Source organism: Micropterus dolomieu, linkage group LG02 (genome assembly GCF_021292245.1).
Source record: "Micropterus dolomieu isolate WLL.071019.BEF.003 ecotype Adirondacks linkage group LG02, ASM2129224v1, whole genome shotgun sequence".
In the NCBI taxonomy this organism is placed as follows: domain Eukaryota; kingdom Metazoa; phylum Chordata; class Actinopteri; order Centrarchiformes; family Centrarchidae; genus Micropterus; species Micropterus dolomieu.
Genome location: NC_060151.1, coordinates 11471813 through 11478007, shown reverse-complemented (window position 1 = coordinate 11478007; position 6195 = coordinate 11471813). Strand labels below are relative to the sequence as shown.

Sequence of the window (6195 nt, the reverse complement as noted above, 5' to 3'; positions counted from 1 at the left end):
TAACAGTGCTTTTACGGCACTTAACGTTTTAAGTTGGACTATTCATGGTATCGGACACTGCTCTCGCCGTCGTAGGAGTTTGTGACTGTGGGGCTACCACTGGAGGTGTGTGTATTTGCACTGGGAAGTGAGCTTAGACCTGTTAGTTCTGTGGCTAAGTTAGCTCGTGGCTTCGCGGGACTGTGACACCGTCGTGGGAGGGACCGCAGACACACCGTTCGCCTGCTGGACGAGAGGAGACCACATCGGAACGCTGGTGTTTTCCTCCACGGAGGGCTGTGTTGCTGGTGGTGACGGACGGACGAAGCTGTGTAACCCTCGCTGTGCTGCTGCGGACAACGTCGCCCCGGTAGGATCTGGGTTTTCCACTCCACTCAAGGAGGTACTGTTACTTTCTTCACTCTATGAGCTCCAACTAAGCGCGCCAACGAACTAATGCAGGCCTGCTACAAGAACAAACCTAAAAAAAAGAGTGCACTCAGGTTATAAAAGACTAATCCCTATATTCCCCGGGTCTTTTGAGATTGTTTGTCTTTCACTCCATTATTTGTTGTTAAAATGTTATGTGATTCTTGCACAATACAAAGAAGGAAACTGAGCTATTGCGTTCTTGATGTCTGTCTCATCACATGCTCTGTATCTGAGTAGATCAGTATTTTCTGCGGTAATAAGAGGTTAAAGTCAGGATTATCCCTCCAGCCTCTCATTGGTAGTAGAGAGAGTGAGAATCATAGCGTTCCTAGACAGGTTTATTATACAATGGGATGTCTCTTTCACCATTTTACCAAACATTAGGGTTAAGGGGGCTCAACACTTTATATGTTGCTTTATAGTGTACTTGCCTCATCACGAGCCGATGGTGAAAAGGGTTACATCTGACTTGTAAAAAGGTGAATGGCGTCTCTGTCATTACCACTCCGGGCTCGCACTATGTAACACTGGAATCCCAGGCAGGACATTTATCATGACAATGGCACCAACACAACTCTTCAGCAAGCAACCTATAAGAAGAAGCAAAAAATATATAATGCACAATGGAAGTTCTTTGGAAGAAGCTAGCTCGGTATTCTCAGTATGGATATCGCGGCAGAGGTTTGCCTAATGTTTGCCTGTGTTAGCAAAGTTGTTAATTCGAACAAAATCAGCCAGACTTCAGGTTTAGCCGCTATCTAAATCTCAAGTTGATAGCAAACTTAGATAACACATCGGTACGTTACTCGTAGCTGCTCTTGCGTTAGTTGCTGTGTAGATTGGCCTCCTCCTCAGTCACTCTCTTTTTCTCTTAGTTTCCATCGTTAACGTCCAGAGTGACGAAGCAAGAAGCTCCTGGATGTTTGCAAGAGCTTCGTGAAATAAAAAAGACAGAAGCCAAGCTGGCATTCTTTCTGTTGGACTAGTATTATTGCTATGTCTTGTGTTGTAGCACTTGCTTGAAGTTTACAAGTTGCAAAGTTGTCAACTTGCTAGTTTTTGATCTTTATTAATGTAATCATAACATGTTCTTAAAATGTGTATGCTATTGGACCTTTATCTTTAAGACTGTTCCATTTCGTCCCTAAATGTTTATTATTTGCTTAGTGACCGCGGAAATTCAAATGTATAGCCTCCGTGAAAATGTTTTCAAATCGCCAATTTCAATTTATGTATGTGTGTGTATGCGTGTGTGTGTGTGATGAGAGGTGACAGCAGTGACAGTGGGTCCTAACATGATAATAGCCTCACTGTATAAGCAGAGAAGCAACCACCATCTGCAAGCCCCAGCTTTTTCAACAAAACACTCTCTGTTTAAGATGCAGAAAGCCTTTGTCTTTAGGAAGGTCAACGATCTCTACCTCTTTCACTTCTCTGCAGAGCAGCTACCTAATGTGACAAACTGTTCTTGATGCTTGATGACGTAAAAATGGTTGAGAGTGTGGGTGTAAGGGATGGATGAGGGCAAAAGGGAAGGAGGAAGGTGAGAGCAAAGAGAGAAAAAAATTGGAGCATTAGGAGAGACGGAGAATAGGAAGCTTGAATGGATGTATAAAAAGACTACAAAATGGAGGGGGAAAGAAAGGAGGGATGGCTGTTTCCCAGGACGTTACAAGTAAAATGTTTCAGTGTTACACATTGTTGATCAGATCAGATCAGATCCATACATGGATTACAAGTCCAAGTGCACATGCTCACTGCTGATGTCCCATCAGTGGCTGCTAGTGGAGACACTGACCTGGAAAGAGATGATCTGACCAGGTGTCGACTCCCAAGTGAGTACCTCGCTTTATGTGTGTGTGTGTTTTCTGTCTCTTATCAGTTTATTTTCTCTTTGGCTTTCCCTGTCAGTTTTTTTTCTTTGTTTTTCCAAATTACAATGCAGAACCATGAGGTAGAAATGTGATTCTCTGTAGCCCTGTGATGGACCTGTTTCTTGCCTCAGTGCACACATAGACGTGTTTCTTACTATCTCATTATATTCTCTCTCTCAGCTCACCTGTTTGTCTCCGTTTCATACGTCCTTGAATCACACGTAAACTCTTTCCATATCTCCCTAAACCAGGCCTTGCACAGATGGATGATCAACTGCAAGAAGAGATGGAGAGAAAGAAAAATGAAACTACCATTAGCATGAAGAAGGAAATTGTGGATTGTCTCAGGTGATTGCTTGCGTACCAGTGGCTGCATTCATTCCAGTTTCCATCTCTCCATCCTTTTTGTTTGTTTGTCTGTTTGTTTGTGGAAGTTAATTTACCTCCCAAGTTAGATAAAGTGGAGATGGAACATCATCTAGCTGTGACTGACTTTCCACACATGTACACAGCATACACACGTTCAAAGTCTTGACCTTAGCTATTGTTGACTTTCATTGGATGATCAATCCCTCTGCTCTGACATGACTCATATGAGTCATATTTGGAGGTTTGTTGCTGCTTTGTTCATTTAGGTTGAAATTAAATGGTTCTATGATCAACTTTATTGTTCAAGAAATGGCTTTATGAAACTTATGTGAAGAATGCTATTAATGTTTTATACTTTGTCCCTGTTTTTGTTTTGTTTGTGTTCATCACATCAAAAAAACTACGCAAAGAAATAGAGGTATGTAGACAAAACAAAGAAACTAGCATATATTTTTGATAAGCCCTGTAATCAAGAAGAAGAATAATGCTGGATATTAATATTTAGCAGTTAAGAGTTATTAGAAGCATAACATATAAAAATAAAGTAAGTTTTGAGAAAGTAGCGATGATTGTAGGAGCCCTCCAGACATCACTGTTAACATTTAATGAGAAAATCAATTTGTGGATATGTCATCTTGTTTATTGTTAATTAAATTAGAGCTTTGGCATTTTCTGGATTTGGAAAAAAATCCCAATTTATTTAATTTGTTGCTCTGATGGCATGATTGAATCTCAGTGGCATTGAGAAAAAAAATCAGTTCATATAGCTTGTCTCAGACCTGTTGAAAGGTACCTATGTGCTTCAACCATCTCCTCCTGCTTCCTGCGCTCCTGTCTATTTGCAAGCGTGCTTTTGCGAGTGTTTGTGCATGGTTGCTTGCGTGTGTATATTTGTGTATGCATGTCTCTTTGTGGGGTGTTTGCTCTTGAGAGCTAAAAGAAGACGCTGATTGGCGATAACCAGTGTGAATGACTAATTAGAGCTGGTGGCAGGCAGAGAGACTGCCTCTGCCACTTCACTGTGAATGGGCCTTTGATGCTGAATCCAAGCCCTCTGTGTTCAAATAACACATGTGCAACCACAAACACACAAATACACACACACACACATACATACAGTGACACGTGGATACTCCTGCAAATGAAGATGAAGAGGATGCACATTCAGCCACACACATTGACCCATATTTATACAAACACATGTCCAAGATCTGGCACACTGTGCACTGTTCATATCAAGCCTATTGAAGTGTCAGGATCTGTTTAGTGTAATGAGGCATATTCTGATTTATTCTATTTTATGCATTCCAGATTCCTTTGCTGTGTCTGAAATCACTTCCCATTTACTACATAGTGCACTGTATTTACCATGCATGTGGCCAAAATAGGGTGAATTAGGGTGTATACACTATATAGTGTCCCAAAAATTCCCATAATGGAAGAAAAAGGTGTCCATGGCATGTACACAACTTTTTGCTGAAAGAAAGATGCAAAAAGTATCGCTGTGGGATTCTACAGCTGTCAGCGATGACGCAAAACGACAAAGACTGATAGTGAGGTCCAGAAGGTATGTTAACACTTTGACCTCTCTTTTTCAGATAGTTATACCATGTTTACCATCCCACTTGAAAGTAGACTGGCTTCATTTTTTAAGGAGTATACTTTGTGACTTATTTCAGCTGCAATGATCCCCACTCTCTCACTTTCTCTCTTAGATTGTCTTAATTAATCCAGAGATTTTACAGTTTTCTAAGTCGCTTTGGTGCATTTCTCGAATTATCCTTAACATTTGCAAAACAGTAAGTGCATTTCTCGAAACAGGTAGTACAAATGGCACAACACAGTGGATTACCTGCAAAAGCCCATAACTTGCTCAAAATCTTTAGTCTCTCTCTCAAAAGCAAATCTTTATGTCATTGAACTTGTCAGTGCCATCAGAACGACAAGTCCTTGTGTCTTGTTTATGAACAAGCAAGTCAAAATGTTTAATCATTTTGTCAATATAACAGTGTGCTCTGTAAGTATTTTCTGATGTACATTTTGGCTAAGATTTTGATGACAATGATTGAAAATGCACAAGGCTGCACTTTTTTTGTATGACATGCATCACTTTCACCAGTACAAAGTTATACATTGCAGGAGAGAGAACAGGAATCACAGCTATGCATTTACTGTTCGTACTATAATTTGTAGACAGAGCATGTCATTGTAAGAAGAAAAGAAAGAGACTGGACTGTTGCCTGTTGTATCACAGATTCTCTTCCACATCACAACAGATATCTTCATCAATTCAGGACACATTTACAAAAAAATTCTAATAGACATGTATAGAATGTCTATCTATATATTCATATATATGAATGTGTATATAGATATATATACGGAAGCCCTAATCAAATATTTTTTTTACTCATCATTTTCTCGTGATTTCGAGATAACCATAATGGTAATTATAGTGGGGTTTATTGTGTTATTGGTTAGCCCACTTGGTAGAGCACAGGACTTATAGTCTTAAGGTTGTGTGTTCAATTCTCACTGAACACTAAATTTTTCTTTTTTATATTTTTCATAATCCTCTTCAACAAAGTTCTTATGAAAAGACTGTTTCACATGCTCACATTACTGTAAAGCACGTGCTGGACTATTTGCGTTCTTGGTCCACTTCCATCAACCTATGGACTTTTCATTTCCCCATCATTCCCAGGCAGAGGAAAGACCTTCTCATTCAGGGGAATCCATGTAACATTACACATTTCCTGAAGACTTTCGGAACCTTTGAAATAGCCGTCGGGAAATGTGTGATTGGATTCCCCTCAATCTCTTCATAACAAATTTGCTGAAGAGGATAATACACACAAAAGAAGAAAAAGAAAGTCAACAAGAATAGGAATCAAACTAATCAAATTGAGCCCCGTGCTCTACCAACTGAGCTAACCAGTGACACTGGTAATTGCTTTGAAATTATCCTAAAGAAACGCACCTGTCAGCCCCTGTATTCAGCTATGGTTTGTTATCTCGTGATCACGAGAAAATTAATTATCCCGTTCTCAGGGGAAAACAACATTCGCTTTATATATATTACTTCTCACTGTGTATTGTTACTGTTTACTGGTATTGAGTATTGGTATGAATGTTGCTATTGTGACGTTGTTGTGGTCTATTCTTACTTTGTTTATGGTCCTTAAGAAACAACATTTCGTTTAGCTAGAGTATATACTTGTAGGCAAAGGATATGAATAAAGTATTTTAACTTTGATTTTCTCTAACATGTTCAACATTTTGCAATGAACTTATTCAATTCAATTCAATTTTATTTATATAGCGCCAAATCACAACAACAGTTATCTCACAGCGCTCTTCATAAAAGAGCAGGTCTAGACCGTACTCTGTGATGATATTTACAGAAGCCCAACAGTTCCCACCAAGAGCAAGCACTAGGCGACAGAGGCAAGGAAAAACTTCCTTTATGCCTAGATGTTTTGGGGGGTAAGATTGTTCAACAGAGACTGGTATAATTCATTGTGATCAGCAGGACATAAAC

At 39.6% G+C, this 6195-nt stretch overlaps 1 long non-coding RNA gene across 1 annotated transcript; it reads left to right on the top strand.

Annotated features, from left to right (window-relative positions):
- Positions 1 to 15: 15 nt before the first annotated feature.
- LOC123983616 lies at positions 16 to 2902 on the top strand. The gene is made up of 3 exons (XR_006828235.1): positions 16 to 382; positions 2187 to 2246; positions 2537 to 2902. It is a non-coding gene; the product is annotated as an uncharacterized LOC123983616 (long non-coding RNA).
- The last annotated feature ends 3293 nt before the right edge of the window (positions 2903 to 6195 follow it).